The sequence below is a fragment of the Lontra canadensis genome, unplaced genomic scaffold, assembly GCF_010015895.1.
Source record: "Lontra canadensis isolate GAN:19392208 unplaced genomic scaffold, GSC_riverotter_1.0 scaffold1, whole genome shotgun sequence".
Taxonomy (NCBI): Eukaryota; Metazoa; Chordata; class Mammalia; order Carnivora; family Mustelidae; genus Lontra; species Lontra canadensis.
The window spans coordinates 132,353,800-132,373,397 of record NW_022630995.1 but is presented as its reverse complement, the minus strand read 5'-3'; the positions used below and the strand labels follow the sequence as shown (position 1 = coordinate 132,373,397).

General features: G+C 37.8%; 1 pseudogene; it reads right to left on the bottom strand.

The window, feature by feature from the left end:
- Positions 1-6,205: 6,205 nt before the first annotated feature.
- Positions 6,206-19,598, bottom strand: part of LOC116869641 — a 39,227-nt pseudogene continuing 25,834 nt past the window's right edge.

The window sequence follows — 19,598 nt, the reverse complement described above, 5'->3', positions numbered from 1 at the left end:
CTATTTTGGGCAGAAAACAGGATCAAAAACTAGGCAGAGGATAACATCATCACTATCAGAAGCATTGAAGAATATGAACAAACAACTATTTTCAGCTGTTTTCTAATTTTTACTATTCTTACAAACATGTCACCCACCAACTACAAAATAAATATGTACATTTTAAGTGATACTGTAAGAAAGAGTATGCTATTGGACTGTCCTCCTAGACAAAGGAAGCAAGAGTGAATCTTTTTGCATATGTTTATCAAAAGCACTGGGAGAATATGTTGACTCACTTTTAAGACTCCCAGATACGCAAGAGCATAAGAATCAAGAGACATTTGGGTCCACTACTAAGTGGCTAAATAGTAGCATGTGTGTAGCTCAGTGAAGTATCTGCCTTCAGCTCCGGTCTTGATCTCAGGATCCTGGGATTAAGCACCACGTCAGGCTTCCTGCTCAGTGGCGGTCTGCTTCTGCTTCTCCTTCTGCCCCGCCACCTCTACTCGTCCTCTCTCTCTAATAAATACATAAAATCTTAAAAAAATATATGTTTAGTTGGCTAAACGTCCCCAGTTGGCAGTTAGCACACCTGCACTCATGCTTTGGTTTTGCCACTTCACTAACTGTAGGGTGTGGGGCACATAAAGGGCACAAATTATAAAAGCCCATAGCAGAATTCCAAAGGAAGAGAACTACCTTTCAGAAGCAAATCTCTCTGACTGCTGACTTTGGTTATAAGATGATAGCCCTCGGCCTATTGTCAGAATGGTTGAAGACAGAAAAAAAAAAAAAAAAATCAAATGTTGCTACATAAAAATAACTGAGTTTCCAATAGCAGCCCAAGAGGAAAGGGATTGGGGCAGCAGTAGAGAGAAGGGCAGAAACCTGTAGAATGCAGGAGTGAAGCCAGACCAGCCACAGTGCAAGGGCCGACCTGGGACACAAATGTACAGAACAATCTTTGACCAGTGTCCCTGGAAAAAAGGATGGCTGATGGAATTTTAGGAACAAGGATGTGTAACATTCACTATTAACGATTTTTTTTCAATGTTAGGCTATGCTATACAACTTAAACCACTAAGGAAATAACTTTTCCTAAACATAGCTCATCCAACCTGTCAAAGGACTGAAAAATCATTAATAACTTGTCTCTTACTGTATTATAGGAGTGGTGTTGAGGAAATGCAACATGGCTGCCTCCCATGGACATGGAGCAGAAAGGAGGCCACAGGTAGTCTAAGGAAAAAGAAACTTAAAAGAGAAAGGAATTTAGAGGAAAACGTGGCTAGGAGAAATTGCCATCAGTTGTGGGCGACACATTGGGACTTGAAGCCATTTTTATTGAAATATCAAGGGATCATATTCTTCCACCCACTGAGGCTTGAGGAAGCCCAGGCAGCTGGCATCCGGGCTACAACATGAAGTAATTAGCTTTGGGGTCTTGAGTCCAGTAAGCATTCATTAAGTCAAAGACGAGCCAGAGAGTGAGTACATGTGGCTATTGTGGGGTTATTTTAGCAATGTTTACTTTACAAGTATATAACTACATCTTCTCTCAGCCTACCTACTGATAAAAAATATAGTTCAAAATAGCAGTCATCTTCAGTTTAGTAGAAAATGTGATCATTCAAGAACCATAAGCAAAATAATCTGGTTTTGTCAAATTCTATCTTGAAGGCAACATCTCTAAAACCCTTCAAGTTACTAAGAGGATCATAAACTAGACTCATAAGTTAATTAACAGGGAGGCCCATATATATATACATATATATATATAGAGAGAGAGAGAGAGAAATGTTGGTTCCCACAGCTGCCTACTCTCTATCTATAAGAACTTGAAAATAGACAAAATAATACTGTCTTATGGAAAATAAATTGTAAATTCAATCCACAATGATTCAGAGCAGAAGTAGTACAAAAGTCTTTTAAAGGGATGTAATAACATAACCTAAGAAAGAAAATATTAGCCATGAAATAAAGGGAGGGGAAAAAAGGAGGTTTTTCAAAGAGGAAAGCTGTAAGTACTTATTGGAGCACTTACTGAGAAAATGGTACCTTATCCTTAAGGTCGCAACTTGTTGAATCAATGGATATCAGGCACATTAGGTTCCCTTAGTTGGGCATCTTGAAACGTTCAGATCATGAACCTAACTCCACAATTACTCAATAAGCAAACTCCTGGGTAGAGTTTGGCTTTCCATGCAGCTTGTTTGGAAGGAGCTGAAACATTACTATAGGTTAATAAATTGGCCCTTCTGTTTATACATCAGAGTTCTGAGTTCATAGTGTAAGTTTCTCCCTGAGAGACAAAGCCACTTTCAGAGAACTGAAAAACAGGCTGCTGAGTCTAGAAAGCTGAGGGCCACGTTCTGGATCATTACAAACAACTCAAATAATAACCACCTGGAGAAATGTCTTGGAAAGTAGCAAGAGAATCTCCATCAGGTGTGACTCTTACTGTTCAAAGGAATGAAACTGAACAGGAAAACACTCCACTAACATTCATTATTTTCTTAATCTATAATGACTCAAACTACTGCTCTCAAATATTCTTATCTCAAATAAAGAATTGGAACATAATAAAGTAACTGTATTCCATTTAATGCAGTAAGCTATTGAAAACAGCAGAAATGGGTGTTAAATGTAACTTATGAATCCTTGAACACTACATCTAAAACTGATGATGTACTATATGTTGGCTTATTCAATTTAAATAAAAAAAAAAAACAGCAGAAATGGAATGGCTAGATTAAAATATATCCCCCCCAAAAAAGCCCAAAAAACAAAAACAGAAAACAAAAAACAAAGCCCTGAGAAATTTAGTTTTGATTTAGTTTGATTTAGTTTGAAAACTAATATTTCTTCATCTGTTACTACATATAGTACAATTTAGCTAATTGTAATGTAATATAGTAAGTTTAGGTTTTCCTTTTTTAAAAATGTGTTAAGCTCAGAGACCTAGGTAGCACCTTTGTGATGTTTTTTCTATTACTTCCCAAGTAGAGAAAAACTTTGTTATCTGGGAATAACATTATTTTTGGCTTGATCTTGTGTAGAAGACTGAATGACACATGCAGCTGTTGAAATGTAAATGAGAAATAGGTTAACCACAGCTGGAAACTGCACTTTTTACTCCACAGCTGGAAACTGCACTTTTTACTCCGGCCTTTCTGCTCCTTTCATTTAGCCTGATAAGCTGTACTTCACCTTTGTTTAACAGAGAACACTATTAGGTATAAGCGATTAGCTCAATTTCTGATATTTCATATTAATTATTCTACTTTCATGGGGTGGAATTGAAAGAGATCAGATAGTTAAACTAAAATGTGTCTTAAATGATATTCCATTGAAGGATATATGAAACACGTTTTATTTCCTTGTCTGGAAAAGTAGACATCTCTCCATGTAGAGTCCGTGTAAGCCGATGGGGAGTATATTCCCAAGTGTAGTCCATGTCACCCACTGACCACAAGAATCAAGACAGCTGTCACTCGGCTTTGAGACCAAAACTCACAGAGCTTAACACATAAAAGTGAAATATAGATTATAAAACTTCTTTAAAATTTGAGAGCATTTTTTTAATTCACTTAATAAAGATTGATCTTCAAAGTGCTAGACATTATTTGGTGCGGGAGGTGCAAACCCCTGGAGCTTACATTCTCAGGTGGAGATCAATCCTAAACCAAATAAATTAAAATGTATTGTCGACTAGATATGATACACGATAAGGAGAAAAGCAAAGAATGGAACCCACAAGAATTTTGGGGAGGTGGGTTTTGCAATTTTAGATAGGATAGCAAGAAAGACTTTCCTAAGCAGAAGATATTGAGGTAAAAAACTAAAAAGACAGGGTGCCTGGAGGGCTCAGTCAGTTAAGCATCTGCCTTTGGTTCAGGTCATGATCCCAGAGTTCTGGAATAGAGCACCGCACTGGGCTCCCTGCTCAGTGGGGAGCCTGCTTCTCCCTCTCCTCCCTACTCGTGTTCTCTATCACTATCTCTGTGTCTCTCTCTCTGTCTCATGTCTCTAAATAAAATCTTAAAGAAAAAAAAAACTAAACTAAACCAAAAAACATGGGGAGGAACCCATGCAGATTTGGGGAAGATCACTCTAAGCAGAGAGAGCAAGTATGTTTTTCTGACTGGGGTAGAAGCAAGCCCAGCCATTTCAAGGGTTTAACAGGCAAGTCGGAGCAGCTGTGTGGAGCAAGGGGAAGAAGAGAAGAGTAGGAAGAGATGCGACGAGAGAGGGAAGAGGCCAAGGTGAGAAGGGGATTCTGTAGAATCTCCTGGTAACAAAAGGACTTTGGTTTTCTGCATGAAGTGAGAGCCATTGGAAGGTTTTGAGCATGAGCACCATGATCTAAATTATCTTTTAAGAGGATTTCTCAGGCTGCTGTGTTAGGGAGATAATGAAGGAGTCAAGAAACCCACAGTTGAAAAATGCTGGCATTTCGAAAGTTCTTGACTTTTTAGTCAAGAACTATTGACTGAAAAAACTATATATATTTCTTGTGTGTATCATGAATATATTAGACTTCTCCAGAGGAGCAGAACCAGTAGGACGGATATATACATGATTATGGAGTCTGAAGCTCTGAGATCTACTGGGTGAGTTCACAGGCTGGAGACCCAGGAAAAGCCTGATGTTTCAGTTAAAGTCCAAAGGCAGGAAAAAAGCCAAAATTCCAGTTCACAGGCACTCAGGCGGAGAGAATCCTCACTCTAGGGAGTGTCAGCCTTTTTGTTCTATTCAGTCCTTCAAATGATTGGATGCAGCCCAATCACATTAAGGAGGGCACTCTGCTTTACTCAGTCTGCCAATTTACATGTTAATCTTATCCAAAAAGATCTCACAGAAATACCCAGAATGGTGTTTGACCAAATAGCAAGGCACTCCAGGAGCAGTCAAGTTGACAAACAAAATTAGCCATCACAAGTGCACCCCTTGTCAACATGGCCTCATACACAACTCCAAAATTATTTGGAGATTAATTTACACTTAATTTTCAAATACAGATGAGAACAGGTCATTATCCCATCTAACACGATAAACTATCTTACATACAACCAAGTATGCACTAACCGCTTCCCCAAAAGAAGTAAAGTCCTTGAGGGATGTTTACTCTTCTTGTAACTTAATACTATGGTATAAATTAGCATTACTTAAATACTATGACATTAAGTCAATACATCTTATGTCACATGATGAGGCGGTAAGAGAAAACACAGACATTATGTATATTATTGTGAACATTTTGTTGTGAATTATTTCTCTTATGTATATACATAAATGTATCTGTAATACATAATATGGCTAAATACAAATATATTCACAAAATAAGAAAATATTCATGACAATTATAACCTTCATTTCTATAACTGGTCATATTGTCATAACTGGTATTTAGAACTATCTTTTTCCATTATTTCTTCTGTATTTCTTTTTCCTTAAGCCTCTCAGATGGTCATAGTTCTTTACCTGATGGGGTAACTCGGACTTTCATTCCTGAAGGGTCATTAGTAGTTGTGCCTGGACTGTCTTTTAGTTTTTCATAGACCTTAGTCACAGGGCATGGTAACATCAAGAAATGCCCTAAGGAATTAGGAATTATATTCCAGACATACTCTCCTTTATACCCATTGTGGCATCATACACCAATTTCTTTAAGATGCTCAGGTCCAGTCATTCCCAATCAGCCAGTAACTCTCTACTTTGTTTAATGGTTCATAGGCCTGAGAAGCCCCAAATAGCCAGGCTTCACTCTTAACTTTCAGTTCAGTGAAATCATTGTGTCTTCTGGTAGATGCATTCCTCCCTCTGGAAATCGGACCTCTAGGCCAGCAGAGCATAAGGGCGTGTGAACAGGAAGCAAAACTTTTGCTGTGAATCACCAGAAATAATGATGAATGATGCCACTCCCTTTTCCACCAGTTGATTCCTGGACCCATGACTCCTAGCTATCAAGAAACAGCACCATATACTGGACACTGATTCAGAGAGCACGCAGCCTTCTGGAAAACCTTGCCCCTAGCCCTGTAAGGTATTGTCATCAAGCTGGCACTATAGCTCAGTCCTCAGTGGCCATTACAAACTTATCTGTCAAGTCAGCTGCTTGGAGGACGGTGAGCATTACGGTGAGACCAGTGAAGTTTATGAACATAGACCCACTTTACTTTCTGTGAAGTGAGTTCCTTCACAGAAAGGAACTTTTCACAGTTCATTGGAGGCAATGCAGTGTGGAACATAGATAGGCAATGCAGTGTGGGACACCATGGCCATAGATAGGTAAGGCATTCTATAAGTCCATGAATGGTAATTTTGGCAGAATCACTGCATTCAAAGAAGGCAAATTTTTATCCAGACTGCCTATTCCAGTTTAAAAAAAAAAAAAAAAAGCTGCTCTTTTCATGAAGGAAGCAGAGCAATATAAATGACCTGCCATAGGTAGCTGGATAATCACCTTGAGGAATGGTGCCATACTGGGGACTTGAGGTTGATCTCAGCTGTTGTCAGATTGGGCACTTGGCAGTGGCTGTTGCCAGGTCAGCCCGGGTGAGTGGAAGTCCACGTGGCTGAGCCCATGCGTCATCTCCATCCCTGCCACCGTGGTAATGACAGGGATGACTGGGGAAAGAGGCTGACTGGTATCCACAGGATGGGTCATCCTGTCCATTTGGTCATTAAAATCCTCCTCTCTTGAGATCACCCGTTGGTCTCATTCACATGGGACACAAATAGCCTCACATTTGTTGCCTGTTCTGAGAAGACTATCCACATATCTCTTTACCAAGTTTCCTTGTGACTAATTTTCTAATCATGTTCCAAGTCTCCGACCATCCAACTGAATCATTGGCAACAGCCTGTGAATTGGTGTATAATCATAAGTCCATTTCTCCTTTCAAGTAAAGTGAACAGCCAGGGTGAACTACTTGGAGTACTGCCCACTGGGAGGATTTCCCTTCGTTGCTGTCCTTCAGGGTGTTTCAGAAAAGAACAGTAATGCTGCAACTCGCCACTTTCAGGCAGTGCCTGCATATCATGCTGAGCCATCTATAAACTGGGCCTGAGTCCTCTTGTCCTCTTTAGCTGATCACAGGGAAATTCCCATGAGGTCATATGTGCAGGCTTAGGAGAGAGAAAGTCACGTGGTTGGAGAGGGGAGCATGAATATTTGAGCCACCTCTTCGTATAACTTAGGGCCTGGTTAATCCTAATCATGTATGTATCACTTATGTTAGACGAGGGAGTACTGCAATGCACACATCTATGTGGCCTGTTGGATCATAACACACAGTTCGTGATGGACAGGTCACATGGTAATTTGGTGACCCACAATAGAGTATTCAATCTCTTCTAAGTCCTAAGAGCAGTCCAAAAGTTGTTTCTCAAAAGAAGAGTAATTATCTGTGAAGGATGATAGGTCTTGGCTCCAAAATCCTAAGAGCCTTTGCTGCAATTCACTTACAGGGGCTCCCAAAAGCATCTGTCTCTGTCATTGACACTTCAAGCACCATTGGATCTATTGGATCCTATGGCTAAGGTGGCAAAGCAGCTTGTACAGTAGCCTGGATCTGCTGCAGACCCTTCTCTTGTTCTGCACTTCACTCAAAACTAGTACCTTTTTGGATCACTAGATAAATGAACCATAGTAACGACCCAAAGGAGCACTATGTTGCTTCCAAAGCCCAAAGAAGATGCTAAGCATTGTATCTTTTCTTGTTGTAGAAGGGGCCAGAAATAACAACTGACTCTTGAACTTAAAAGGGATATCTCAAGATGCCTCATACCACTGGGTTTAGAAATTTCTCTGAGGTAGAGGATCCCTGCTTTTTTGTGGGATTTATTTCCCACACTTTGACATGCAAATATCTTACCAATAAGTCTAGAATAGTTGCTACTTCTTGCTCACTAGGTCCAAGCAGCATGATGTCATTAGTGTAATAAAACAGTATAATATCTTGTAGAAGGGAAAGGCAATCAAGATTCTCGTTAACTAAATTATAACGTAGGGCTAGAGAGTTGATATACCCCTAATCAGGAAAGTGAAGGTATAGTATTGCCCTTGACAGCTAAAAGCAAACTGCTTCTGGTGGGCCTCATGGACAGGAATGGAGAAAAAACACTTACCAGATCAATAGCTATATTTCCAGTACGAGGAGATGTGTTCATTTGTTCAAGCAATGGAACTACATTTGGTACAGCAACTGCAAATAGAGTCACCACCTGATTAAGCTGATGAAAATCCACGGTCATTCTCCAAAATTCATTTGTCTTCAGCACAAGCCCACCCAATAGGCGAGTAGAATGGGAATGTGATAGAAATCACAACTCCTGCATCTTTCAAGTTCCTGATTATAGCACTAATCTCTGCAATCCCTCCAGAAATGTAATGTTGCTTTTGATTTACTCTTTTCCTTGATAGAGACAGTACTAATGGATTTCATTTGCTCTTTCCCACCAGAATAGCCTTTACTCCACAAGTCAGAGAACCAATGTGGGGATTGTGTCACTTAAGTCTATCTATTCCAATGATGCATTGTGGAACAGGAGAAATAGCCACAGGATGAGTTTGGGGACCCACTGGACCCACTCTGAGATGGACAGGAGCTAAAAGTCCATTCATCATCTGAGCTCCATAAGCCCCTACTAGTAGACCACAGTGATGTTTTGGGTCTTTTGGAATCAAATCAGAATTAGTATCTAGTAGTTCCTGAAATGTCTGATTATATCCTTTTCCTCAGTATATAGTTACCCTGAAAAAAAGTTGTAGGTCCCTTTGGGAAAGGCTGGAGAAAGATTAACAGCATAAATTTTTGGCTGTGTTCCAGGATCCTTCCTCAAAGGGACTTGGTCTTCTATTCATTCAAGGGGTTTGAGGTCTGGCTCAAGTCTGGGAATTTATTGAGGGACCATATCATGTTTTTATGAGTCAGTTTATACCTTTGTTCACTTAAACTAGAAATTTTCTGCATATATATATCAGGTAAGAATTTAGTAGGCTTCCTATCTATTTCACTTCTAGGAGCACCATGATCAACTAGACAACACCATAGATCTGTGTGAATCATACTATTCAGATTGCTTTCATTCTGCTATCCATTACACTAACCACAATCTCCTTGTCTTTGGTGGTTAAGTGCTGCAACTTGACCCCTACCACATAGGGATCCAATTACTGCCATGAATTTAGGTTTCCCAATCTGGTGACCTCAGTTCCCACCATGAAGTCTGTCCTACAGAGAAGAGTGGTCACAGAGCTCTTCAAGGATGTGGGGGCTCCCCTCACAAATTTATGTCTCAGAGTAGTGGTGAAAGGTATGACTTCTGAATCCTCCCAGAGTGGGTGAGTGGGTCTTAAATGACAAATCCATTCTAATATTCTAATCTCCCTAAGCCTTTGAACACTCTACATTAAACAAAGGCAGGCGGAGCCTTTCAAACTCACTCACTCATTCACTGTGGTCTATCATTTGGTCCATGTTTCAGCAACAAACCGTTTGACCCCTTTGAACTCCATGAACTGCAATAGTAAATTCATAATGTCTGCTTAGTAAACCCCTGTCAAAAAATTCAGCCTGATCCAACTTAATATTTCTTCTGCCATTATCCCAAACCCTTACTATCCATTCCCACAAATGTTCCCCAGATTTCTCTCTGTAGAAATAGAAAGCTCAAGCAATTATTTTACAGTGTAGCACACTTCCATGTAAGTCACACTTTGTACCTCACCTTTAAGGGCCTTGAGTCTAGTTATGGGTGTAGAAGCAAAGATGGCTGGTGGAGGTGGGTCCTGAGGAGAATCAGCATTGCGTTGCAGGGCAACTACCTTAGGAAAAACCACTACAGTTTCTTCAGGTGATGCAGAATTAATCTCCTCAGTCAGGGTGGTGAGGATCTTCAACTAGCAAAGAAGACTCATCAGATTTTAGGGGTTCGTTGTCCCCACATTCATCAGTCTTCCCACATGTACCCATTCCAACTTTCAGGATCCCATTCTTTTTCCATCAGTGTTCTTAGTTTACAACTAAACACACTGCAAACCTGGGAGTTCAACTTGGATTACAGTTCAGCCAGTTGCAGGATGATATTCTGGGTTTGACTGATCAATCTTAACCTGCAGCGATAGGACATAAGGGTCTTCTTTGAGGAATACATGGGAACTTTCCTGTCACTCATACAGCTGAGCTGGGAATTTGCATCTCTGAGCTCATCCTCTTCTTTCACCATTTTGTCCAGAGACTTTAGGAGCAATCAACCAAACTCATTATATTCATTTGTTTGATAAAAATATCTAACAATATTATACTCATAGTCCCCCAGATACTTGCTTCTTATAAGTGATTGATTACTGTATCAAATGGTAATGTTTCACACATCTCTATTCCCAGATCATGCCACAGAGTATTAGTGATCTCTTTACTACTATAAACAGAGTCACTGGCATCTTTAAATCTAATCACATTATAGAGCCAATCCCAGAAACCACAGAACCAATTCATAAAACTCATCCTTAAAGTTCTGTTCCTCTAGGACCATACTTGGTACCAAAAACTTATATTATTCAGCACTCTTCACAGAAACAAATAATTATACATATTATATATATTAGCTATATCTCAGAAAGGGAGAGAAAGAGATTTATTATAAGGGACTGGCTCACATGCTTACGGAATCTAGCACAAGTCTTAAGACCTGTAGGGTGAGTCAGCAAGCAGGAGACCAAGGAAAGCCAGTGATATAGATCCAGTCTGAAGACTGGAAGGCTTCATAAGCAGGAGGAGTTGATGTTTCAATCTGAGCCTAAAGGCTGGAAAAAGCTGATATCCCAATTCAGGGGCAGTCAGGCAGAAGGAATTCTCTCACTTAGAGAAAGATCAGCCTTTTTGTTCTACTCAGGTCTTCCACTGATAAGATGTGGTCAGACCACATCCAGGAAGACAATTCACTTTATTTTGTCAACTTAAATGTTACTATTCAAAAACACTCTCATAGGTGTACCCATAATAATGTATTACCATATATCTGGGTACCTCATAATCTAATCAAGTTGACACAGAAAGCTTACCAGCACAAACATGTTTTAATGATAAAAAAATTATCAAACGTTTCTCTCTCATATACACTACACACATACAGGTATACCTTATTTTATTGAGCTTCATTTTATTGCACTTCACAGACATTACACCTTTTTTTTCTTTACAAATTGAAGGTTTGTAGCAACCCTGCATCAAGCAGATCTATCAATGCCGTTTTCCCAACAATATATGCTCATTCCATGCATCTGTGTCACACTTTGGTAATTTTCACAATATTTTAAACTGTTCATTATTGCTTTATTTGTTAAAGTGATCAACGATCTTTGATGTTATTATTGCCATCGTTTTGGGTTTCCACAAATTCTGACCACATAAGATGGCAAACTTAATAAATGTATGTACTGACTGATCCACTGACCAGACTTCCCCCATCTCTCTCATTCTCTTTGAGCCTCCCTATTCCATGAGACACAACAATGCTCATATTAGGTCAATTAATAATCCTACAGTGGTTTCTATGTATTCAATTAAAAGGAAAAGTCGTGTGTCTCTCACTTTAAAGCAAAAGCTAAAAATGATTCAGCTTAGGGAGGAAGGCATGTCAAAAACCAAGACAGGCTGAAATCTAGGCCTCTTACACCCGTTAGCCAAGTTGTGAATGCGAAGAAAAAAATTCTTGAAGGAAATTAAAACTTCAACTCCAATGAGCACACAAATGATAAGAAAGTGAAACAGCTTTATTGCTGATATGGAGAAAGTTTCAGTGGTCTGGATAGAAGATCAAAGCAAAGCAACAACATTCCCTTAAGTCACAGCCTGATCCAGAGCAAGGCCCAAACACTCTTCAGTTCTGTGAAGGCTGAGCTAGGTGAGGAAGCTGCAGAAAAAAGTTGGTAGCAGAGGCTGGTTCATGAGATTTAAGTAAAAAAGTTAACATCCAATTTCTTGGTGGAGCAGCAAGTGCTGATGTGGAAGCTGTAGCAAGTTCTCCAGAAGATCTAGCTCAGAGAATTAATGAAGGTGACTACACTAAATGTTTTCGATGCACACAAACAGCCTTCTATTGGAAGAAGATGCCATCTTGCACTAGAAAGAAGTCACTGTCTTGATTCAAAGCTTCAAAGGACGGGTTGAGGGGTGCCTGAATTGTTCAGGTGGTTAAGCATCTGCCTTCAGCTCAGGTTATGATCCCCCACATAGGTCTCCCTGCTCAATGGGGAGTGTGCTTGTCCCTCTTCCTCTGCCTGCCATGCCCCCTGCTTGTGCTCTCTTGTGTTCTCCCTCTCTCTCTCACTGTTAAATAAATAAATAAAATCTTTAAAAAAAAAAAAAAAAGGTCAGGTCTATGCTTCTTAGAAGATAATGCAGCTGGTGACTTTAACCTGCAGATGATAGTCATTTGCCAGTCTAAAAATCCTAGGGCCTTTAAGAATTATGAAGAATCTATTCCACCTGTGCTCTATAAATGGAACCGTGAAGACTCGATGACAGCATATCTGTTTACAACATATTTACTAAATATTTTAAGGCCACTGTTGAGAACTACTGTTCAGAAAAAAAGACTCTTTTCAAAATATAACTGCTCATTGACAATGTACCTGGTCACTCAAGAGTTCTGATAGAGACGGACAATGAGACTAAAGTTGTTTTCATGCCTGCTAACAAAACATCCATTCTGCAGTCCATGAATCAAGGAGTCATTTCAACTTTCGACTCTTATTATTTAAGAAATACATTTCGGGGTACCTGGGTGGCTCAGTGGGTTAAGCCTCTGCTTTCAGCTCAGGTCATGATCTCAGGGTCCTGGGATCGAGTCCCGCATTGGGCTCTCTGCTTGGTAGGGGGCCTGCTTCCTCCTCTCTCTCTCTGCCTGTCTCTCTGCCTACTTGTGATCTCGCTCTGTCAAATAAATAAAATCTTTAAAAAATATATATATATATATATATATATATAGCCATGTTCTTTAAAAAAAAAAAAAAAAGAAAGAAATACATTTCATAAGACTATAGCTGCCATAGATAGTAATTCCTCTGATGGACCTGGGTAAAGTCCATTGACAACCCTCCGGAAAGAATTTACCATTCCAAATGTTGTTTGAAATATTCGTGATTCATGAAAGAGGTAAAAATAACATTAACAAGAGTTTAGAAGAAGTTGATTCCAATCCCCATGGATGACTTTGAGGGGTTCAAGAATTCAGTGGAGGAAGTAACTACAGATGTGGTGGAAATAGTAAGAGAACTAGAATTAGATGTGGAACATGAACATGTGACTGAATTGCTACCATCTCATGATCAAACTTGAAATTATGGGGGTTTGCCTCTTATGGATGAGCAACAAAAAGTAATTTCTTGAGATGGAATCTACTCCTGGTAGATTGGTGAAATGACATAAAAGGATTCAGGATATTATATAAGCTTAGTTGATAAAGTAGCAGCAGGGTTTGAGAAGACTGACTCCAACTTGGAAAGAAGTTCTACTGTGGGCAAGATGCTATCAAACAGCATCACAGGCTACAGAGAAAGGAAGAGCCAATTGATGCAAAAAATACTTCATTATTGTCTTATTTGAAGAAGTTGCCACAGCCACCCTAACCTTCAGCCACCACCACCCTGATGAGTCAGCAGCCATCAACATCAAGGCAACACCTTCTACCAGCAAATAGATTACAACTCCTAGAGAGCTCAGATGATGTTAGCACTTTTTTAGCAGTAAAGTATTTGCTAGTTAAGGTATGTACACTTTTGTTAGAATGCTATTGCACATCTAATAGACTATAGTATAGTATAAAAATGACTTTTATATACATTGGAAAGCAAAAATGTATTTGACTTACTTTATTGTGATACTTACTTTATGGTGGTGATCTGGAACCAAATCTGCAGTATTATCAAAGTATGCCTGTGCTCAAAATGATTCATAATCTGCATACTAATGATGAGATCCTGTTTAAAGTAAATGCCTGGTCTTTTAGATATATAGTATTAATATTTCTTTCAGAGCATGCCACTGACATTATGTGACAAATATTGTGAAATGTTTATGATTTATCTCCAAGTATGATACTAAGTCTGAGAATGGTTTCACAAAATTTTTAGCTAAAAATATCTTATACATGTTTTAAATGTGTGAACTAAAACTTTAAATCTATTTTTAGCCTATTCTTTATTTTGGTGATGATTTATTTATTTTCTTTTTTTTTCCTTTTTATAGAAATAATATCAGAGATTTTGCTGCATAATTTTGAAAATTATATAAAACTCTATGGATTTCTTCTACTATATGAAAAAAATTTACAACAGACAACACACTAGAGGCCAAGGCCAAAAGTCCCATGATCTAATGAAGTCTGATTTTAAAATATTCATGAACATGTCTCCTACTTAGTTTTGCTCTATTCTTACAAATCATCATAATTGTAATTTCACTTGTCCCAGTAGCAAAAGATTCACATTCTATAATGAAACTGTAGTTTTCTTTGTACTTAATGATTATAAAATATTTTTAATTGCAGCAATTGTACTATTATTTTGTTATTAATTTAATACTTCAGCAAAGTATATTTTAATTGTTGATCCATTGTGAATTCAGGATATACTTGACACTATGGTCTCAACAACATAAACAAGAGGATTACTAATAAGCCAAGAATAATACATAAATGATGTGAATATGTTACTTAAATAAACTGACTAATTCAGAGCTTCTAGCGCATATACAATCCTTGAAAACAAAATAATTATTCAGAACATAAAGGAATTTCTGTTATGCAAATCATTGCTATTATTTTCTTTCAAATTTATGAAATTTATGTGATCAAATATTTCGTGTTCTTGTCCTAAATTGCTTAAAGTCCTCTGAATCACTCATAGATCATCAGGGACCACCAGGGACCACCAGTGTTCCATGGACTGTGCTTTGAGAAACACTTCCCTAGGGGTTCATTGCAGATACCTTAGAGAATGTGCCAAAGGCAAGAAGAAGGAGAGGGGCTGGCAGAACAGGAAGACATCTCATTTCAAAAAGAGGATTCAGCATTGATCTAATTTCCATATTGGGTTGACAAGAAATTTTTTTTATTCCTAGAAATATTTCTACTGATTAAAAAAGGCTTAAAAAGGATAATGACTAAGTTTGCCGAGAAGGGGAAATGCAAAATAATTGAAGACACATTACTTGAACAATATCCTATTATTAGCTAGTTATATAGTTATAATAAGGACTTAAGGTCTCCTAACTCAAGAGAGTGTCCTCTTCACTGTGTCTTATTCTCTTCTTCAAACAGGAAAAAGGAAAAAGGGGTAGGATCCTTTGAGAGCAAAAAGCTCTTAAAACTGTAGAAAGAAGATCTAAGGATCTGACTCAAGTGAATAACATACAGCATATCAAATAGTACTTCTGACATGAGCAAAATAAAAGGAACAGAAACACATGAGACAGTTTTTATGTTATTTCTTGTTCTGAGAAAAGAAAATTAAGACAATTACTCCTGTTATACTGTCTCAGAAATTAAAACCTATTTAAGAGATCAGCTAACGTATTAGCAGATTTTGATGTATCGAAATGATTGTTCAGTAAACCTAATGGACCCATCATCTCTTCCATCCATCTGATTTTTTTTTTCTTGCTCTGTTTTAAGCTATTTCTCTAGGAGACTTAGAATTCACTTGTCAGAGTTCCATTCTCTGAACATACTGTTTCCCAGCCAGAAGGACGCTAAAAACAAGCATCAACTGCTGACCTTTTAATTCATCACTCTTTGTAACTCCAGTCACAGAAAAATACTTGGGAAAATGTGGCTCTTTCATCTCTGTGTGGTAGTGGATACACAGCTCTTCCTACAGAAGCTGGCAACCTCCAGTTCCTTTTCTCACTTGGGAGAAATGCTTTGAAAAAGCCATTTCCAGTCAAAGTTCTCAGTCTTCTATTTCCTTCTTTATTTAAAATGAGGAAATGATTTGTAGAAAGGGGAAAAAAAACAATAAAAGGATTCATTTATTGTCTCCTTAGCTGGTCTGAATTATCTCCTGACCCACATCTTTGCTGACTTTGGGAACTCCTTTAGTCCACTCTCAGCACTTGACAGAGACAGCTATTTTGTAATGTTCATTCTCACAACCGACCTGGGAGTTTGTAAAACAAAATGCTAAACTTGCTTCAACATATGCCAGATGCTTAGGCTAAAATCACTATATAGAAAGGAGCTGAGAAACCGATAAAAATCAAAATTGTGTGTGTACATGTTTAAAAACTTGCATTCAAGACGGCAATGCTTCATTTATTCTTATATCAAATTACCTTTTTAACTATAGTTCTTTGAGTTAACAATTGAAGTGTCTTTGCATTTCCGAAATAACCACAGATTAAGAACATCTAAAATTTACTGAGCACTTTTCACGTGCCCAGTTGTGCTGGACATTCTATGCTGCACTATCTAATTTATTCTTCACCTCAGCCAACAAGATGGACACACTTGACAAATGCTAACTATGGAACTTAAATAAATTAAGTAAGTTTCCTAAGGCTACATAGCTATCCTTAAAGTACCCAGAGCCTGGATTCAACTCTAGGTCTAACTAGACAACACATAACTATACTCTCTCCCATAATAGAAAGGATTCTGCAAGAATATTACTCATTAAATTGCCATTTCTTCTTTATAAAGACTCCTGGGAGATATCACTGCTGGTCTTAGCATCAAGACTAATTGTGCTTCTTCTAAGTAAATGATTATTCTTATCCTTACATTACCTACTGAAAAAAGCACAGCCAAACTCATGGCCCTCTTGAAGGGGTGAAAAAGAAACCTTAAAGAATTTACTCAGTCACATCTTCCTGAAATCCTCATTTTGTTCCTATTCTCATTTTCTTTGAGTCCATTTTCTTCATTTGTATAATGTGTTTTCATTTTATCTTGTGTTATTTTCAGTTTCCATAATAGCTATGTGAAAGGTTTTCTGGAACAGAAAAGCGATGAATGTATAATCACATAGACAAAACTGGGATGATTAGAGTCTACAAATGTAAAAGACATTATTATAGAAAAGGTATCACCCTATGATGAAAAAATTATTTCAGATAACTGACACATGGATAATTGACCAGTATCAACATGAGAATTTATTTTGAGAGACTAACATGTTGTTGGTAAGATACCTTTCTCAGATGGTAAAACCTCAATTTTTCGCGAAAGAGCTTTGCCACCTCAACAGAAAATTGGACATTTTAACCTAGCTTTTTCTCTGAAACAGTCTGGGAAGCATAGAAGTGGAGATCAGTGGTGAGGATGAGGGAAAGCTGATAAGAGAACATGTTGCTGCTGTATTTTCTGAGTTTTTCCTTCAGTGAGCACAACAGGTAAACCAGGATTTTGTTTTTTTACCTCTCTAAAACTTTATATCGGAGTATATCTTAGCATATAAGTAAACACTTGCATAATTCTTCTCTTTAAAAAAATAAAACAAAATTGCAGAAAACCCCAAAACAAAGAAGCTCTACTCTTTCTACTTCCTTTGGTAATCCTCAGAAAACCAAAATGAGGCATCATTTCTCAAGTATAAAAAATAAATTTATTTACTGGTCATTTCAACAATGATAGCACTTTGTAATTATTTGATATTTTGAAATCAGCAATAATATGACATTACATTATGTCAATATTGTTCTCGTTACAATAAAAGACCACTTAAACAAATTATCAATGGTCAGACCTTTTTTCTTTTAATATATTCTATAGAGAATACTATGATTAAAATCATTAAAGAATAATGTATCTCTGTGAACCAGTATAGAAAAAAGCTTCAAAATTTATCAGATTTTTCTCCCTCTTCTCCTAATAGATATCCTTTGTGATATATAGGTAAAATTTTTAAAAATTAGTATTCTACTTTTTTGACAATCACAGTATCCTCTCTGTAACTTTGATTTATAAAAAGTTGGCATTTTAACATATTGTTGAACAATTTATATATTGTGTTGTTCAGAATATATCTCCTGAAAAGAACTCATTCTATTTATGCAAGATTAAAGAGTAAAAGAGTGACTTTTATTTTTTTTTAATTAGAAATTTTCTAGGGGCACCGAGTGGCTAAGTCACTTAAGCATTTCCCTTCTGCTCAGGTCATAATCCCAGCATTCTGGGATCAAACCCTACCTCGGGTTCCTGGCTTGGCCAGAGTCTGCTTGTCCCTCCTCCTCTTATTCATACTCTCTCTCTCTCTCTCACTGTCTCTCCCTCTCAAATAAATAAATAAAATATTTGAAAAAAAGAAATTTTCTAAGAAAAAATTCATAATTTAATCCACTTAAGAGAATAATAAACATTCTGAGATGAGATATTGGCCTTTATTTCAGTACTTTCTTGGATGGCTTACATCTGAATTCCAAACCTTATTTTCATCTAATTAAAGTGTTCAACTGAGAACATTTTCAGTAATTGTAAAATAAAGAAAATGTGTCTGAGGATTCCCTGACCCTTTAATCATCCAAATTCTCCCAAATCCTTGGAATGAAGTTCAATGAATCGCCTCACACCTTCCCATCATTCACATTTTCTACCAAAACTAATCAATCCCAAGATTCTTATAAAAAGGAGCAAGCATAGAGAGCCCAGACTAAATCAGTCCATGGGAATACACACTGAATAGCCATCTAGAAGTTCAGCCCACTAAAACAAATACACAAAACCCAACTGTTTTCTTTCATTTCTAAACTCATCTTTCTTTCTTAAAGATGGACTTATTTTCTTTATGGAGATTCTTAGGTTAGAAACTTCCCCAGACTACACCATTGGTGGGAATGCAAGCTGGTGCAGCCACTCTGGAAAACAGTATGGAGATTCCTCAAAAAGCTGAAAACAGAGCTACCCTCCAACCCAGTAATCACACTACTGGGTGTTTAACTTAAAGATACAAATGTAGTGATCCAAAGGGGCACTTGAATATTTATAGCAGCAACGTCCACAATAGCCAAATTATGGGAAGAACCTAAATGGCCGTCAACAGATGAATAGATAAAGAAGATGTGGTATATATGTATATATATATGTATACACACACACACACACACACACACCACATTCCATTATATATCACACACCACATTCCATTATATATATAATGGAATACTATGCAGCCATCAAAAAACCTGAAAGCTTGCTATTTGCAACAGCATGGATGGAACTAGAGGGTATTATGCTGAGCTAAATGAGTCAATCAGAGAAAGACAATTATATGATCTCTCTGATTTGAGGAATTTGAGAGGAAGGGCAGGGGGGTGTCGGGGGAAGGGAGGGAAAAGTAAAACAAGATGGGAGGGAGACAAACCATAAGAGATTCTTAATCTCAGGAAACAAACAGGGTTGCTGGGAGGTAGGGAGGAGAGGGATAGGGTGGGTGGGTTATGGACATTGGGGAGGGTATGTGCTATGCTGAGTCCTATGAATTGTGTAAGAATGATGATTCACAAACCTGTACCCCTGGGGCAAATAATACATTGTATGTTAATAAAAATTAAAAAAAAAAAAAAAAGAAAGAAAGAAACTTCCCCAGAGAGGATTCAAGCCTGGGCTAA